Genomic DNA, 20385 nt, shown 5'->3' on the forward strand with positions numbered 1-20385 from the left:
TTTTAAGCATATTGAAGAATAGATAAAGTTTCTCACTGGTTTATCATGAAATCAAGAAAATGGAAAACTCTTTACAGATCTCTTTACATTGAAAAACTACTTAATGACTGATCTTCCTACAGAGAATTAAAATTTAATCAGTTCACAAAGAAAACTCAAAATACACATATTATGGGTATTCTCACATGCTGATAGTTCAATAAAGTGTGTCTCACATATGACAACAATCTCAAAAATTTAGATAGTCTCACCACTGATGACAAATGACACATCCCTTTCTAAACTATGGCTAAGAAAGCATTAATTTCTCTCTTCTGTGTTAGAAGGAAGACTATCATTTTTCTTGTTCTATAGAACTTTTTAGAGGGACGCCTGGGGGGGCGCTCGGTGGTTGGGCTTCTGCCTTCAGGTTAACACATAAGCCCAGGATCCAGGATCATATTCTGCATCAGAGGCCCTGGGAGGATACTGCTTCTCCCTCTGCCTGTGTCTCCGCCTCTCTCTCTCTGTGTCTCCATGAATAAATAAATATCATTTTTTAAAAAAGGATTATATTAGAAAAAGCACTACCCTGGGGTGCTTGGATAGGTTAAGCATCTGACTCTTGATTTATGCTCAGGTCATAATCTCAGGATCATGGGTTCAAGCTCTTTGATACGCTTTCTGTCAGGGGGGAGTGTACTTGTCCCCCTCCCTTCCCCTCTTCTGCTCCCTAGCACACCTACCCAGACACTGTTCTCTGTTAAATAAATAAAACATTTATGTCCTATGGAGAACTGATCAAAGACCATGCCAGCAAAATATGTAAATGAATAAATCAGAAAAAGTGGTACATATGATAATAAATACACGAATATGTTATTTCCTGGGTTTTATGGTGCCATCATTATTTCAAAGTTTTCTTAAATCTGCAGATTGCCACTTTGGAACCAAAACTTGTTTTTGAAGTTTTCATTTTTTCCATAAAGTAGTCTAAAACTATGGGGAAGATTCAGACCCTGCAAAATGAGGATTGGCACTTCACAGCCAAGCATCATGTCATCCATGCTCACCATGTCTCAGCCAAACATGTGGTCTTGTTCACCCGACAGCCCCAGGGTCCCCACAGTGCTCCATACATATGTGCTCAATGAATGACTAAACCTTTTGTTAGTATTGGTTATTATTATTATTAGCAACAAAAAGGAGAGGAAGAGGTTTCTGACATTCTGCTGAGGAAGTTAGGATGAGGGTTGCTTTGAACTTGTAACATTAACAGCAGCTGAATTTTTTGCATGCCTGTAGGATATACTCTAGAGCAGAAGCACTAAGGAACCTGACTAGCACTCATCCATGCTTATCTTGGATAAGCCTGCTCCAGAAGACTAATATGAGAGGCCAGGAGAAGAAAAGCCCAGGCACCACGGAGAGGTGAAAATCTACAGACGCCCGAGAGCCCAGTCTGAGTCTGTGGGCTGAGAACCCAGGGACTGCTGAGCCCTGGTTCCCCGAGTGGCCTTCTGACCCACCTGGATGCTGCAGCTGTCCCCTGTGGTTACCAGCACCTAGCAGGAAGCAGAGCACATGGCGGTAATTAATAAGAATTTGCTGATTGAATAACCCTCTTCCTCCCTTTAAGAAGTGAATCTGTTGGCTTGAGATATCTGTGGCCTCCAAGAATCCTCTGCAGCAGAGACACTTATATTCAGGTCTAAGAAGGCCTGGAAACTGGAGGCAAAAAGTAGGTTTAAATATGTATTTCAGGGGAAGGCACCTAGAGAACTTACTATATTCTGCACAGGGATGAAGGCTCCAAAGAAACCTAAGAACATGGAGAAAATGAAGAAGCATGTACCACTGGAAAAATCACCCTAAACCAGGGTTTTTTTAAAGAGCAGTAATCCAGGACCCGAAGTGACTCTTGGGATGGCCTTGTGGTATTGAGTCAACAAACCCAAAGTAAAGGACTCAAAAAGATGCCTGGAGAGGACAAAGATGATGTTCCAGGACATCATCTGTGATCTACCGTCCCTGGAATGGACCACAGAAAATCTTCTGCCAGAGACACCTGAGTGGCTCACTGATTGAACATTTGCCTTCAGTTATGGTCATGATCCTGGGAGTCCTGTGGTCCAGTCCCACATCAGTCTTCCCCCAGGAAGACTGTTTCTCCGTATGTCTCTTTCTGTGTGTCTTGCATGAAAAAATAAATAAAATCTTATAAAAAAAGAGGAAAGTCTCTGACATAAGTGCAATTGATTTATTCCATAATAACTGAGGCATTACTCTGTGCCAAGCTGTGTGCTAGATACTAGAGAGAAATGGGGACAGGTTTCCCAGGAGAGTGGACACAGGGCAAACCATTTAGAGAGTGAGTCTGTCTTATTTATCTCTGTATTCTCCAGCACATCCTATAAACTCAATAATTAGCAACTGCCTTAGGCAACGGGACAGAAGCATTGTTAAGACTGTGGCATTTGGAATCTGGGGACCTCACTAGAATCATAACTTTTCCCCCTATGGGCTCTGTGACTCTGAATAGGTCACATCATCTCCCTGATATTCAATTTCCCAGCAAGTCAGGTGAGAACTAACTTCAAGGGTCCTTGGGGTGGTTAAGAAACTAACCGGCTAAGGAGATCCTGGGTGGCTCTGCTGGTTGAGTGTTGGACTCTAGCTTTCAGCTCAAGTCAGAATATCAGGGTCCTGAAATTGCACCCTGAGTCAGGCTCCCTGCACAGCAAGAAGTCAGCTGGAAATTCTTTCCCACTCCTCTTGCCTCCAACTCTGCCCCTACCATACCCCCACAGGCTGCAATTGTGCACTCAGTGTTCTCTCCATGAAATAAAAAGTAAAATCTTTTAAAAAAGAAATGGGGGGGGGGCAAGATGGTGGAAGAGTAGTGCCCCCAAGTCACCTGTCCCCACCAAATTATCTAGATAAACTTCAAATCACCCTGAAAATCTACGAATTTGGCCTGAGATTTAAAGAGAGAATAGCTGGAATGCTACAGTGAGAAGAGTTCATGCTTCTTTTTTTTTTTAAGTTCATGCTTCTATCAAGATACAAAGATGGGGGAAAAAGAAATAAAGAAATAAAAGGAATCCAAGGGGGAAAGGCCCCACAAGGAGCCGGGATAAGGCTGGGGCGAGTGCTCCCAGGACAGGAAAGCACCGTCCATGAGAAGCAGGAACTTCACCAATCTCCCCGGGTGGAAAGGCATTTGTAGGGACTTAGAGCAGGACCCCAGGAGAGGCGGGGATACCCTCAGGCTCCCTGGGACACTAACAGACACCTGAACCCCAGGGAGAGTGCCCGGAGCTTCCTAAAGGGCTACAGCGTGCACACAGCTGGACCCGGGAGCAGCTCGGAGGGGCTCGGGTGGTGTCTCTGCAGAGAGGGGGCTGCGTGGCCCTGGGAGCAACTCTGAGGGGTTCAGAGGGCAGATACACAGAGAGGGGGCTGCCCAGCCAGGAGCGTGAATCCAACAGCGCAGGCCCTGGGAGCAAAGGGCGCCAGGGAGGCAGCCCAGGATCCGACCTCTGGGTGGGACAGACAGAGGCCAGGAGGGCGCTGGACAGCAAGAACACTCCTGACCCTAGCTGAGCAGATGAGTGGCCCCGCCTCCAGGGAATCCAGGCCCCTGCAGAGGGAGAGCACTGTAGTTAGAGCGGAAGCTGAATTCAAGGCTGCAGAGCTGGTCACCACCACTGCGGTTGTTCCTCCTGGGGCCTCACGGGGTAAACAACACCTACTGAGCCCTGAACTAAGCAGGGGGCAGAGCAGTTCCCCCAAGTGCTAACACCTGAAAATCAGCACAACAGTCTGCTCCACCAGAAGAACAGCTAGACGGAGAAGTTCCAAGGGAAGTCGAGGGACTTAAAGTATACAGAATCAGAAGATACTCTCCCATGATTTTTTTCTTTTTGATTTCTGTTTGCTTCCCCCACCTTTTTTCCTTTCTTTCTTTTTCTTTCTCTTTATCTTCTCTTTTTTCTTCCTTTTTTTCTTTTTCTCTTTTCTTTCCTTCTTTCTCTCCTCTCTTTTTCTCCTTTTCCCAACACAACTTGTTTTTGGCCACTCTGCACTGAGCAAAATGACTAAAAGGAAAACCTCACCTCGAAAGAAAGAATCAGAAATAGTCCTCTCTCCCACAGTTACAAATCTGGATTAAAATTCAATGTCAGAAAGCCAATTCAGAAGCACTATTATACAGCTACTGGTGACTCTAGAAAAAAGCATAAAGGACTCAAGAGACTTCATGACTGCAGAATTTAAAACTAATCAAGCAGAAATTAAAAATCAATTGAAAGAGATGCAATCCAAACAAGAAGTCCTAAGGACAAGGCTTAATGAGGTGGAAGAACAAGTGAGTGACATAGAAGACAAGTTGATGGCAAGGATGGAAACTGAGGAAAAAAGAGACAATTAAAATACCATGAGGATAGATTAAGGGAATTAAGTGACAGCCTGAGGAATAAAAACCTACATTTAATTGGAGTTCCCAGGGGCGCCAATACGGACAGAGGTACAGAATATGTATTTGAACAAATCATAGCTGAAAACTTTCCTAATCTGGGAAGGGAAACAGGCATTCAGATCCAGAAAATAGAGAGATCCCCCCCCTAAAATCAATAAAAACCATTCAACACCTTGACATTTAATAGTGAAGCTTGCAAATTCCAAAGATAAAGAGAAGATCCTTAAGGGAGCAAGAGACAAGAAATCCCTGACTTTTATGGGGAGGAGTATTAGGGTAACAGCAGACCTCTCCACAGAGACCTGGCAGGCCAGAAAGGGCTGGCAGGATATATTCAGGGTCCTAAATGAGAAGAACATGCAACCAAGAATATTTTATCCAACAAGGCTCTCACTAAAAATGGAAGGAGAGATAAAGAGCTTCCAAGACAGGCAGGAACTGAAAGAATATGTGACCTCCAAACCAGCTCTGCAAGAAATTTTAAGGGGAATCTTAAAATTCCCCTTTAAGAAGTCCAGTGGAACAATCTACAAAAACAAGGACTGAATAGGTATCATAATGACACTAAACTCAAATCTTTCAATAGTAACTCTGAATGTGAAGGGGCTTAATGACCCCATCAAAAGGCACAGGGTGTCAGACTGGATAAAAAAGCAGGACCCATATATTTGCTGTCTACAAGAGACTCATTTAGACAGAAGGACACCTACATCCCGAAAATAAAAGGTTGGAGAACCATTTACCATTTAAATGGTCCTCAGAAGAAAGCAGGGGTAGCCATCCTTATATCTGATAACCTAAAATTTATCCTGAACACTGTAGTGAGAGATGAAGAGGGACACTATATCATACTTAAAGGATCTATCCAACAAGAGGACTTAACAATCCTCAATATATATGCCCCGAATGTGGGAGCTGCCAAATATATTAATTAATAACCAAAGTTAAGACATACTTAGATAATAATACTCTTATACATGGTGAGTTCAATCTAGTGCTTTCTACACTTGATAAGTCTTCTAAACACAACATCTCCAGAGAAACAAGAGCTTTAAATGATACACTGGACAAGATGGATTTCACAGATATCTACAGAACTTCATATCAAAGTCAACTGAATACACATTCTTCTCAAGTGCACATGGAACTTTCTCCAGAACAGACCACATGCTGGGTCACAAATCGGGTCTGAAATGATACCAAAATATTGGGATCATCTCCTACGTATCCTCAAACCATAATGCCTTTTACTTAGAACTTCTCCCTCTGCTTATGTCTCCACCTCTCTCTGTGTCTCTTATGAGTAAATTAAAAAATTAATAAAACAAAGAAAAGGGCAGATTGCTTGAAAAGTAGCTTTTGTCCAGTTTTCTGCAAGCTGTACTGCATTTATGCTTTGTATAGGTTCCTAGCACAACTCATCTCTCAGGTCTACATTTCTCCAGAATACTGGACACCCAAGCCCCCTGAGGGAGAGGGAGGAGGGGTAGGCAAATGAGCCGGATAGATGTCCACCCTTTGAATTTTGAATTGCACCATGCAGTCTGCCGAGCGACCAGTCTGTATTGTCACCCCGGTTATCCTGCCAGGATTATCCTAACTTCCATGGGAACCAGCCAGAGCATCATTTCCTGGTCGTCCTTCAAGGCCGTCCTGTTCAGAGAACAGGAGGGAGAACATTGTTTGCCTTGCATCATTGTAATGAGGGCATAAATCTCTCTATTTTTTTAATAATAAATTTATTTTTTATTGGTGTTCAATTTGCCAACATACAGAACAACATGCAGTGCTCATCCCCTCAAGTACCGCCCTCAGTGCCCACCACCCAGTCACCTCCACCCCGCCCTCCTCTGCTTCCACCACTCTTAGTTGTTTCCCAGAGTTAGGAGTCTTCCATGCTGGGTCATAGGGCAGGTCTATTTTTAACTCTTTGAGGAACCTCCACACAGTTTTCCAGAGTGGCTGTACCACTTCATATTCCCAACAGTACAAGAGAGTTCCCTTTTCTCCACATCCTATCCAACGTTTGTGGTTTCCTGCCTTGTTAATTTTCCCCACTCTCACTGGTGTGAGATGGTATCTCATGTGGTTTTGATTTGTATTTCCCTGAAGGCAAATGATGCAGAGCATTTTCTCATGTGCATGTTGGCCATGTCTATGTCTTCCTCTATGAGATTTAGGTTCATGTCTTTTACCCATTTCATGATTGGATTGTTTGTTTCTTTGCTGGTGATTTTATTAAGTTCTTTATAGATCTTGGAAACTAGCCCTTTATCAGATACGTCATTTGCAAATATCTTCTCCCATTCTGTTGTCTTTTAGTTTTGTTGACTGTATCCTTTGCTGTGCAAAAGCTTCTTACCTAGATGAAGTCTCAATAGTTCATTTTTGCTTTTGTTTCTTTTGATTTCATGGATGTATCTTGCAAGAAGTTATTGGGGCCGAGTTCAAAAACGGTGTTGCCTGTGTTCTCCTCTAGGATTTTGATGGAATCTTGTCTCACATTTAGATATTTCATCCATTTTGAGTTTATCTTTGTGAATGGTGCAAGACAGTGGTCTAGTTTCATTCTTATACATGTGGATGTCCAATTTTTCCGGCACCATTGATTGAAGAGACTTTCTTTTTCCCAGTGGATAGTCTTTCCTACTTTGTCAAATATTAGTTGACCATAAAGTTGAGGGTCCGATTCTGGATTCTTATTCTGTTTCATTGATCTATGTATCTGTTTTTGTGTCAGCACCACACTGTCTGGATGACCACAGCTTTGTAGTCCAACCTCAAATCTGGCATTGTGATGCCCCCAGCTATAGTATTGATGTTTAAAATTCCCCTGGCTTCTCGGGGTCTTTTCTGTTTCCATTCAAATCTTAAAATAATTTGTTCTAACTCTGAAAATACTCCATGGTATTTTGATAAGGATTGCATTAAACGTATAAATTGCCCTGGGTAAGATTGACATTTTCACAATATTAATTCTGCCAATCCATGGGCATGGAATATTTTTCCATCTCTTTGTGTCTTCCTCAATTTCTTTCAGAAGCATTCTATAGTTTTTAGGGTATAGATCTTTTACATCTTTGGTTAGGTTTATTCCTAGGTATCTTATGCTTTTGGGTGCAATTGTAAATGGGATTGACTCCTTAATTTATCTTTCTTCAGTATCATTGTTAGTGTATAGAAACGCCATTGATTTCTGGGCATTGAATTTTATACTGCCACACTGCCAAATTGCTGTATGAGTTCTAGCAATCTTGGGGTGGAGTCTTTTGGGTTCCATGTAGAGTATCATGTCATCAGCAAAGAGGGAGGGTTTGACTTCTTCTTTGCCGATTTCAATGCCTTTAATGTCTTTTTGTTGTCTCATTGCTGAGACTAGGAAATCCTAGTCAGATATCTGACATCCATATGTCTATGTTTAAATGATACACTGGACAAGATGGATTTCATGCTATGTTGAATAGCAGTGGTGAGAGTGGACATCCCTGTCTTATTCCTGATCTTAGGGGAAAGGCTCCCAGTGCTTCCGTATTGAGAATTATATTTGCTGTGGGCTTTCCGTAGATGGCTTTTAAGATGTTGAGGAATGTTCCCTCTATCCCTACACTCTGAAGAGTTTTGATCAGGAATGGATGCTGTATTTTGTCAAATGCTTTCTCTGCATCTATTGAGAGGTTCATATGTTTCTTGGTTTTTCACTTGCTGATATGAGAATCACATTGATTGTTTTACAACTGTTGAACCAGCCTTGTATCCTGGGAATAAATTCTACTTGGTCATGGTGAATAATTTTCTTATTGTACTGTTGGATCCAATTGGCTAGTATATTGTTGAGAATTTTCATCAGGGATATTGGTCTATAATTCTCCTTTTTGGAGGGGTCTTTGTCTGGTTTTGGAATTAAGGTGATGCTGGCCTCACAGAAAGAATTTGGAAGTACTCCATCTCTTTCTATCTTTCCAAACAGCTTTAGTAAAATAGGTATGGTTTCTTCTTTATATTTGATCAAATTCCCAGGGAAGCCATCTGGTCCTACTCCCCCATTTGGGGCATATATATTGAGGATTGTTAAGTCCTCTTGTTGGATAGATCCTTTAAGTATGATATAGTGTCCCTCTTCATCTCTCACTACAGTCTTCGGGATAAACTTTAGTTTATCTGACATAAAGATGGCTACCTCTGCTTTCTTTTGAGGACCATTTGAATGGTAAATGGTACTCCAACGTTTTATTTTCAGGCTGTAAGTGTCGTTATGTCTAAGATGAGTCTCTTATAGACAGCAAATAGATGGGTCCTGCTTTTTTATCCAGTCTGACACGCTGAGCCTTTTGATGGGGGGTAATTAAGCCCATTCATGTTCAGAGTTACTATTGAAAGATATGACTTTAGTGTCATCATGGTACCTATTCAGTCCCTTTTTTTGTGGATTGTTCCACTGGAGTTCTTCTTAAAGGGGAATTTTAAGAGTCCCCCTTAAAATTTCTTGCAAAGCTGGTTCAGAGGTCACATATTCTTTCAGTTCCTGCCTGTCTTGGAAGCTCTTTATCTTTCCTTCTATACTGAATGAGAGCTTTGCTGGATAAATTATTCTTGGTTGCATGTTTTTCTCATTTCGGACACTGAATACATCCTGCCAGCACTTTCTGGTCTGCCAGATCTCTGTGCAGAAGTCTGCTGTTACCCTAATATGTTCCCCATAAAAGTTAGGGATTTCTTGTCTCTTGCTGATTTAAGGATCTTCTCTTTATCACGGAATTTGCAAGCTTAACTATTAAATGTCGAGGTGTTGAATGGTTTTCATTGATTTTAGGGGGGATCTCTCTATTTCCTGGATCTGAATGCCTGTTTTGCTTCCCAGATTAGGAAAGTTTTCAGCTATGATTTGTTCAAATACATATTCTGGATCTCTGTTCCTATCCACGCTATCAGGACCCCAATTACACATAGGTTTTTCTTCCTCATGCTGTCACTTTTTTTCCCTTAATCTATCCTCATGATATTTTAAATGTCTGTCTCCTTTTTCCTCAGTTTCCCTCTTTGCCATCAACTTGTATTCTATGTCACTCACTTGTTCTTCCACCTTGTTAACCTCATCCTTAGGACTTCTTGTTTGGATTGCATCTCATTCAATTGATTTTTAATTTCTGCCTAATTAGATCTAAATTCTGCAGTCGTGAAGTCTCTTGAGTCTTTTATGCTTTTTCAAGAGCCACCAGTACCTTTATAATATTGCTTCTGAATTGGCTTTCTGACATTGCTAATCCAGATTTTGTAACTCTGTGGGAGAGAGTACTGTTTCTAATTCTTTCTTGTGAGGTGAGGTTTTCCTTCTAGTCATCTTGCTCAGTGCAGAGTGGCCAAAAATATGTTGTATTGCTTAAAGGAGAAAAAGAGGGAAGAGAAAGAGGAAAGAAAAAAAAGAAGAAGAACAAAAGTGAAAAAAGAAAGAAAATGAAAAGAAAAAAGAAGAATGGGTGGGCAGCAAAGAGAAAACAAAAAGCAAAAAAAAAAAAAAAGAGGGTGTATCCTGTGATACTGTATAATGTAAGTCCCTTACTTCCCCTGAAACTTTCCAGTGCTGCTTTGTTAATAATTTGTTTTTCCCATGTCCGTCTATCTGGTCTTCTGGTAGAGGAGCCTGTTGTGCTGATTTTCAGGTGTTATTACTTGGGGGAGTTGCTCAGCCCCCTTTCCGGTGCAGGGCTCAGTGAGTGATGTTTAAGCTTATCTGGTGAGGCAACTGTGAGGCTCAGTGGGGGTTTTTTATCCTGTGAGGTCCCAGGAGGACAACCACAGTGGCAGTGGCCAGCTCTGGAGTGAATCTCTCTAAATTTCTGCATAGATTTACCTCATATAGAGAAGGTCTCCATCCTTTGAGCCCCACCCCCACCCCCGGTTCCTCAGTTTCAGGTGTATATTCCTCACCAGGTCATTGGTGGAACATCAGGGAAGATGCTCAATGTACAGTGTAGCCCTGAGGACACTCCTTGGGGAGCCAAGGGTGCTCCTCCTACAGCCCCACTCCTCCCACCACGTAGAGTCAGAGCACAGCATTCCATTCAGACTGCCTTCCCTGAGGTTTTGCCTTATGTTTGGCTACTTTGAGATCTGAGTGATCTAATGTAACAAGAGAAGGAGGCCCTGGGCCCATTTCCCTGCAGACTTGGAGATGGTGAATGCCCCCTTCCACCTATGGTTCTTCTGCTTGCCCCTGTTTTCCTCCTGTAACCTTCGTCTGTCTTCTACATGTCTCATAAACAAAGCCTCTGTTCTTTTTCCTTCCCATATTCCACAAGAATGTCCTTGCATATAATCCAGTGTGGAGAGAGTATCCACTCCTATCAAGTAAATGTGCATCAGAAGGGTGTAACAAGGTTCTTTGAAGCTAAGGTTTGAGCAAAGGGAAGAGGCTGGATTGATCCATGTGGTGAAGGATTAGAAATGCCAGGGTGAACTCATATTTAGTTTAATGAAGATACACAGGTTAACATACACACACTTATTGCTGACCCTACCTAGAGACAACAACGCCCCAGCAGCACAACTGCACCTAATGCCCAGGTATGGTTTCTGAAATCACTTTCCAAAATAAGAAACAAGGGCTTCCCAAGAAACCAATGTTTCACAAGGAGACAAGACCAAAAAACAAGTCAGTACATAAACTCCTTCTGATACCCCATGAATAATCTGTATTATCATTACTTCTTTATATTTTGAGAAAAGGTCACAGTCTTTATAACATTAAAAAAGCAAACTAAAAAAAAAAAGCAAACTACCAGTGATGCCTGGGAAGCTTAGTTGGTTAAGCATCTGCCTTTGCTCAGGTCATGATCCCAGAGTCCTGAGATTGAGCCCTATATTGTGCTCCCTGCCCAGTGGTGAGACTGCTTCTCCATCACCCTCTGCCCATCCCCCTACTTGTGTTCTCCTTAGAGAACAAATAGTTTTCAAACAAGTGTAAAAAATGCTACTGAAGAGTTTGTAGTTAAGTCTCCCTCCCACTCACTAGAGCTACTGACAAAGTGGAAAAAAGCAATATGTGTACAGCTAGAGACAACATAAACTGCCCTCACGCAGCCCAGAGAGAAGCAGCAGGATGCTGTCTGACCTGTTTTTTTTTTCTATCAGATCCTCCCATATTTTGGCATCGAGTTATAGATTCAGAGGGAATGACTTTTATATCCCTGCAGACTAGATTATGATCCGTGTGTAGCTGTCCGATTGAAGTTTCATCACTTCTTCAGTCAAAGAACAATCCTACCCACTCAGATGGTGTTTACACTGGGAATCCTCCTACACACGATGCCACTAGATCCCCATCCTAACAGGTGCACTAGATGACAGATCAGGAGAATTACCATCCCTTCCATTTTGCAGATGCAAAAATCAGGCATGGAGTTAGGTAAGGAAGGCTGTTCTGTTCAGAAGGCCATGACAATGGAACAGAAAGCAGGACATATCAGCAAGGACACCTGGGGCTCACACAGATTATTATTATTTTATAATAATAAAAATATGTTTTTCCATGCTCTCTTGGCCTCCGTGTAAGCACACCCCCAGAGATCTGGACTCACTCTTGGGGGTACCTCCATCAGTCCTAGAAAAAGCAATGACCACAGAAGCAGGTAACTTCTGCCCTCTGGCTGCAGGTGATTGGAGCAGATGTGGTCATGTAGCCCAGAGCAGCCTCAACTCGTTGGCCAGGCTAAGCCATTCAGAATTGTGACATCTGAAACCTAGAGGCTCTTATTTCCAGAGAATTTCCTAAGTTTTTGGAATGATGCCAAGTAACTTGCTGCTCACAGCAGTTTAGATTGATCATTCTTGTCCCCATTTTATAGATGAAAAACAAGGCCAGGAAGTTTAAAGTTTGAGATGAAGGCTATACAGTGAAGAAGTAGCAGGGATGACATTCAGGTATTTGTATGTTAGACCAGAGACTGTGGTCTTAACCACCACATGGTGCTGCCTTTCTTTGTGGACCCCTCATCTCCCTAAGCTACCCCAGTACCCCACATCCCAGTATTCAAGTCTTTCCTCAATAACATGCAGTTCCCCAAATGCATCTTGCTGGTGGTGTCCTCTGAGCCCCTCATGTGTTCTTCCTCATGCTTTTGTGTCCTCCCTGCCTTGTGACCTCAGAGGAGTCTGTTCTTACTCCATTTCATGGACCTCAGTTTCCTTGTGTGCAGAATGGGAAATATGCTGATGGTCATGCTTACCTCACAAGGTCCATGTGAGGCACAAGTGATCACTGTGAGAGTAATTGGTAGATTTCCACATCTTGTATCACATCAGTGAGTGTGTACAAAACTGGAAAACTGAGGGCCCAGACAGGAAAGCTAGAAAGGACTGCTGTGTTGAAATAGTAAGGCGGTACTTATCTACACTGTAGCCTCAGATATAAGCTTTATAAAACTATAAATAAAAATACAGAGCAAAGGATGCCTGGGTTGCTCAGCTGTGAGCATCTCTCTTTGACTCAGGGTGTGATTCTGGAGTCCTGGTATTGAGTCCAACATTGGACAATTGTTATCTTCTGTTCTATTTAGTCTATTACTCTATTATATTTAGTCTCAACTGTTGTTACAAAGTCATCCAGTATAGGAGAGATTTAATAACTGAATGTATACCATTTACAAATAGCCACAGTTGTGAAGAAGAGCAGAGGAGACAGGCTTCCACATATCCATTAAAAGTCAGAGAGTGAAATTTATGGCATAGGGAATATGATCAATGGAATTGTAATAGTGGTCTATGGGGACACATGGTATCTATGTTTGGGGTGAGTGCAGTTTCAATAAACATAAGTGACAATCATAGGTGGTAAACCTGCAACTTAATGTAACCTTGTGGGTCCTCTGGGCCTGAATTAAAATCAGTAAAATGTGGTCACCAGGGTGGCTACTTTGGATCAGCAACTCCCTTTGCCTCAGGTCACAGTCCCAGGGCCCTGGTTTACATAATATTATGGATATATGAAAACACTCCCTAATGTGGAGCAGTCCTTAACATAAGTAGTCAACGTCAATGTTGATAATAACTTTACACAAGTTTTTTCTTGTTATAAATGTTACACATTGATGTAGGTGTGAATAATTGTGGACATTGAGTGCCAAGGGATAGGGTGAAAGGGAAATTTTTGTATTATATGATGCATTATGACATCAGTGTAACCCCAATTTCAGTAACATGGTCTATTTATTAAAACATAATATGAATTTTATTTGCTGATATTTAACATGGACTAATATGTCTAAATGTTAGCTTCAAAATTCCTACAATAAGTTAGAGTTCTGAATGCCATTTTATTATTTTGGGCATAAAATTAGGACTGACCATTTAAATTAAGATTTTCAAGCATGAAATATAAAGGGTATGGCTTAGAATATTTGTCTTTAGAATGGCACCCTGAGCAAAATTGAATAATGGCTCTTATTTGGTAGAGAAAGCAAAACAGAAATTGTTAGGAGAGGGGCAGTGGGAAAGGAAGAGAGAATAGTAAGCAGGATCAATGCTAAGTATGGGTGAATCTGATGGCCTTGAGATCATGACCAGAGCTGAAAACCGGGAGGAGGAAACTTAACTGACAGAAACACCCAGGTGTCCCTACAACAATATTTCTTGAGTTAATCTAATGAATGAATTTTCATTGTACCTTCCTTTGACTCCTTCGATGGGTGACTTTTTCTGTTTCTGAAAATTTGAAATATTTTCGCTCACTTCTCAGTTTAGGTGTACCCAGCTGGTTGCATAAATAGTTTTTTTTGGGGGGGGGGTGACTATAAATCCTGAGAAGTGGATGACTATAGAAAGAGCTGTGGATCTCTTTATGTTAGAAGATGATTCAAAATGAGTGATAAGGTTATCAGAGCTCAAAATTTGATTTAGTTACTGGTCATTTGCCTTGCAGACAAACCTGAGTCAGAGTGGGTGCAGAAAGGCCTTGGAGAAGCTATATTCTTAAAGTACCCAAATAAGAATCTAAACAAAGTCATGAAGAAAACATGGAGTCCCCTGCAATATTTAAAAAATCTGTCACATAATCTGGCAATCATAGTTTTGGGAAATAGATAAAAAAAAGATTTGAATTCTGAATCTCACAGAGTTATCTGTGCCTGATCTGCAGCATCACTCACAAGACCCAAGGGGAAAAAAAAGGACTTTACATCCATTGATGAGAAAAAGAATAAAAATATAGTCTATCTTTGCAATGAAACATTATCCCACTTTAAGAGGAAGGTAATCACAACAATTGTGATGACATGCATGGTCCAGGAGGCCATTATGTTAAGAAATAAGCAGGTAGTGTAAGACAAATACTGCATGATGATACTTATGTGTGGAACCTAGAATAGTCAATACACAGCATCAGAGGATAGAATAGGAGCCAGAAGGAGGGACAAAGGGGGAAATGTTGGGTACAAAGCTTCAATCTGCTCTGGGCACAAAGCTTCAATCTGCTCTGGAATTCTATGTGCAGCCTAGGGCCTGTGATAAGCAACAATGTATTATATGTTTTTAAATCATGAAAAGATTAGATGGTATCAAATTCACTTACTGTCAGAGAACAAGGAAATAGCTAGCAGACATTGTGTGGGGCATACCTTTCTTTAGGGGAGACAATATAGAAACACAGAACAACACAGTCATTGAGAGCACAAGACATGGTGTTGGTGACTTGCCAAGAGTTAGAAAACTGATGAGGAAGGAGACTGAGACATGATCTGAGTTGGATCCCAGTGGAGAGAGGTCCCTGAACACCTGTGAATTGCCTAAGGTCCCAAAGATCATGCTCTGCACCCCTGAACCAAGGGCTGCCTCAGTCTCTTTCTCAAATCCTCCTGCCCTAAGTTCCCTGTGCATGACATTTCATAACATGGAGAATGTCTGAGCAAATAGTATACATCCTATCTAAACCATCCAATCCTGGTTTCAATCCCTGACTGAAACACAAAACAGTTGCCACTAAGTCAAGCTCTGTAATGACAATGGGAACCCTAACTGTGGTTAACCTCCCTCAGCATTCACACTGCCAGCAGTCTCACACAGAGATATCCAGGGCACCAGTGGACCACCATAAATTACAAGTGGACTGCTCCCAACCTGATTTATAACCCAGGACCTCCCAAGAATACTGTGCCTTGAGGGCTCTGGCAAGAAGTAACTTCTTTCACAACTAGCCAACCATGATGAAGTTATTGTGAATTCATGACACTCAAGCATGTTTTAGGTCTCAGGGTTAATGTGTTATCAGACATATTACCACATGTCTGATAATATTTTTTTAGAAGGCTTCATGCCCAGCATAGATGAGGGTACATGACTCTAGATCAAGAGTGGCATTCTTCATCAATGAGTCATCTAGGCACTCGTCACTCTGCTTCCAATTCTTGTGCCATGTATTTGTGCCATGTTCTGAGGTCAGACCATGCCATGACACTGATTTGCATCAGTGTACAGCTGTGGTGATGTACATCATGACACTGATACAGACATTGAACAGCTCTGTATCTCAGCTTTACAAGTGAATAAAAATGGGGCATGGATACCAAGCTAATCATAAACCGGTCCTTGAGTCTGATATTTGAGTGTCCCAGGATTAGGTTCACAGGACTTCAGCATTATTAGCGCTCACCATCCAGACAAACCCATCATGAAAGAAATTCCTCGATTATGGGCAGATTGAGGTCACGTGCTGAGGAACAGTTTGACACTGATAGAATTCGATCACGTTGGCTAATGGTGCCTCAAAACCCTTAGAATCTGCAAACTGACCACAACCATGGCTTGAGTTGACCACTATCATAGCTTTAAGTTGGCCATAATCACGCTTTGAACTGACCCAATCTATGACTTAGGACGGAACAGGCTTCTGTGTTCCTATTAGTGACTATGGCAAGATATTTCCAGTATGGCTCAAGAGCTTCCCAGGGTATTTAACCACTGAGGTGACCTCATAATGGTAGACAATATTGGTATTTCCCTAGGCACAGGTCATTCCTGACACACACACAGAAGCTAAAGCTCCTTTACACAGTAACCAATGATCTCATGCCTGAGGAATCACTGCAGTGTAATTCAATAATAAGAGTATGAGATTTTGAACTATAAGCTTGGATTCGTATCCTAGTTCCTGAATTCAGAGTTCATGAACCTCATCTCTGTGCCTCTATCTCTCCACTGAAGGAGGACGGAGAGTCAATATAACATCACATATGTGTTTGATGAGCATTAAATGAATAAATGTATGGATAATGATCAGGGAGTTTAAGTAGAAGATAAATATCGTGTCTGAGATCGCACATTTCACAAGTTCCAGGTCTGAATATGACTTCCCAGACTACTGTCTTTTATGTGAACTGGCTTTGCCTAAATACAAGTGTTTTACCTTAAACAATGTATTACTGACAAAATTAAGGGTCTCAAAAAAAAAAAAAGAAAGAAAAGGAAAGGAAAAAAAAAGAGAAAAGAAAACTGTTTGCTACTTCCCCGGATATACTGTTGGGACCCTTGATCAAAAAGATACATGACTGTCCTCTACAGCGTTCCAATGCTTGAGTCATGATCAGCACATCAAATGTGATGAATAGTAATTGCAGGAAAGTAGACTCACTAGTATCAAGTCATGTTTCAAAACGTGTGAAACAATGTCATTGTGCATTATTTATTCCTCACATATATATACTTCCTTCAAAACTGTGCCTGAGACCTTGGCATGTCCTAGAATAATCCATAGCATTGGTTTGAACAGAGTTCTGGAGGGCAGTTATGGAGAACTAATACATTATATGAAAACCACTCTAATGAAGTCTTCTCCTGTTTTCCAATGACCTTCCAAATGCAAATGCTTGCCATTTTCCACTTCCACTATCTATCATCATTTACCAGTTTGAAAAGTCTTGGGTCAACTACCTTTTCCTAAGACTGATTGCTTCCAGAAGGTCTCTGAGGAGGCTTTATGAGAGCCTTCTTATTTGGTCAAATTCTGAATTTTTAAAAAATTTAAAAAATATGTGTTGAATTTCCTAGAATTTCATTGCTTTGTTTTAAATAGGCATGATAAGTTCCCTTTCAGTGATGTGTCAGGGTAGTTTTTCACATTTGCCTCTTCCTTCAAAAACATCTCCTGTTGAAGTGCAGGAAGAAACTTCTAGGACTATTTGTGGAACTTTTGCCTTAACTTGTTGGTGAAGAACATGGGTAATATTCTAAGAGTTCTTTAAGGTGATACCATATCTGCATGTATTAAGGTAGTGCCTTTTTGTCTGGGTGCTGAAATTCTTAAACTTACGTATCATCCTCCTCCTAATTTACAGTGAAAGAACCATTACAGGGCAGTCCAGGTGGCTTAGCAGTTTAGCGCCACCTTCAGACCAGGGTGTGATCAAAGACCTGGGATGGAGTCTCACATTGGGCTGTTGGCATGGAGTCTGCTTCTCCCTCTGCCTGTATCTCTCCCTCTCTCTATTGTTCTTTGACACTGATTAATAAAAAAATAAAATCTTTTTTTAAAAAAAGGGAATGGAATGGATAGCCATTCTTGCTAGTGTCTATTTCATCGAGGGAATCTCAGGTTTCTGAAAGTTTTGCCTATTTTAATGGGCAAATGAAAATAATTTCCCCTCCTTAAATAAGTTATATCATGAATAAAGAATTCTTGAGCAAAACTGTAATTTCCTTTCAATGTCTATATTTCTTTCTGCAATATATGAGAGCAAATATGTGGATCCTTTTTACATTTTTTTCTTGTTCTCTGGACAACGCTGATGATCGTCCACTTATTATATAAGAAAGAATTATAGGAACACCTGGGTGGTTCAGTACCTCACTGGTTGAGCATCTGCCTTTGTCTCAGTTCATGATCACGTGGTCCCACATCAGGCTCCCTACAGGGACCCAGCCTCTCCTTTTGCCTATGTCTATGTGTCTGTCTCTCTTATGGATAAATAAATAAAATCTATGAAAAATGAAAAGAACTGAATTACAAAGGAATCTTAGATTATTTAAGTCTTGGTTAGGCACAGGGGAAAACCAAAGGGGCCTTTGGTGAACTCCCATGTCATGATTGTTGAAGAATACCTTTGTACTGTTCTGGAGAGAGGGAAATTGTTTAACCCTCTGATCCAGAGGCACCCTGAAAAAGGAGACTAAATATTCAGTATAGCTTAGGAAGTAGCTTTGGAAGATTTGACAACAGTTCAAATCTTGCATCCAGGCAAGGTCTTCCCATGAAGTAGAACAAAAAACAATTTTGTTGATGACCCAGAGGTCTTCAACAAATCAGTATATTTCTTCATTTTGAGCCTTTCCTTACAGTACAAGGATGGTACTACCACAAGTGTAAGGTATATGAAGTGTTATTTAAATGGATTTTAAAGGAGGGTGGGGCAAGATGGCAGAAGAGTAGGGTCCCCAAGTCACCTGTCCCCACCAAATTACCTAGATAACCTTCAAATCATCCTGAAAATCTAAGAATTCAGCCTGAGATTCAAAGAGAGAACAGCTGGAATTCTACAGTGAGAAGAGTTCATGCTTATATCAAGATTGAAGGATGAGGGAAAAAGGAATAAAGAAACAAAAGGCATCCAAGGGGGAGGGCCCCTGAGAGGAGCTGGACTAAGGCATTGGCCGGTGTCCCCAGGACAGGAGAGCCCCGCCTGGAGAAGCAGGGGCATCACCAATCTTCCCAGATGGAAAGATGCTCCCAGGGTGTTGGAGCAGGATCCTAGGAGAGGCAGGGATGACCTCAGGCTCCCTGGGATACAACAGAGCACCTGTTCCCTGGGGAGAGCACACTAAACCCCATGGCTGAGTTCCCTAAAGGGCTGCAGTGAACTCACGGCTGGACCCGGGAGCAGCTCAGAAGCATCTCTGGCAGACTCTCCACACAGAGGGAGCTGTGCAGCCTGGAGCATGATTCCAACAGTGCAGGCTGGGGACACAGCCCAGGATCCAATGCTCCCCCTGGGACAGGCAGAGGCTGGGAGGGCACAGGATAGCAAAGGCGCTCCAGCCTCCAGGTGGCCTGAGCTGAGCAGATCAGTGGCCCACGACCCCGGAGGATCTGGGCCCCTGCAGACTGAGAGCTCTGTAGTTACTGCAGGAGATAATCCAGGGTTCCGGAGCTGGCCACAGCCACTGTTGTTCCTCCTGGAGCCTCACAGAATAAACAACCCCGACTGAGCCTCACAGTGGCCTCGCTTGATAACAGGATAATCATCTTTCATTGAGCCCTGCACCAGACAGGGGGCTTAGCAGCTCCCCCCAAGTGCTAACACCTGAAAATCAGCACAGCATCCTCCCCCAAGACCAGCTAGACAAACAGGGAAAAACAAATTATTGACCAAGCAGCACTAGAAAGTTGCAGGGAAAGTCGAGGGATTTACAGTATACAGAATCAGAGTATACTCCCCCTTGTTTTTGTTTTTTGATTTCTGTTTACTTCCCCCCTTTTTTTCTTTTTTTCCTTTTTTCATTTCTTCTCTCTTTTTTAAATCTTTTTTTTCTTTTTTCTTTTTTTCTTTTTCTTTTCTTCTTTCTCTTTTCTATTTTTCTACTTTTCCCAATAAAACTTGTTTTTGGACACTCTGCGATATTTGAGAGCAAATATGTGGATCCTTTTTACATTTTTTTTTCTTGTTCTGCACTGAACAAAATGAATAGAAGGAAAACCTCACCTCAAAAGAAAGAATCAAAAGCAGTCCTGTCTCCCACAGAGTTACAAAATCTGGATTACAATTGTATGTCAGAAGGCCAATTAAGAAACATGATTAAGGGATCCCTGGGTGGCGCAGCGGTTTGGCGCCTGCCTTTGGCTCAGGGCGCGATCCTGGAGACCCGGGTCGAGTCCCACGTCGGGCTCCCGGTGCATGGGGTCTGCTTCTCTCTCTGCCTGTGTCTCTGCCTCTCTCTCTCTCTCTGTG

This window comes from Canis aureus, chromosome Y (genome assembly GCF_053574225.1).
Source record: "Canis aureus isolate CA01 chromosome Y, VMU_Caureus_v.1.0, whole genome shotgun sequence".
NCBI classification, from domain to species: domain Eukaryota; kingdom Metazoa; phylum Chordata; class Mammalia; order Carnivora; family Canidae; genus Canis; species Canis aureus.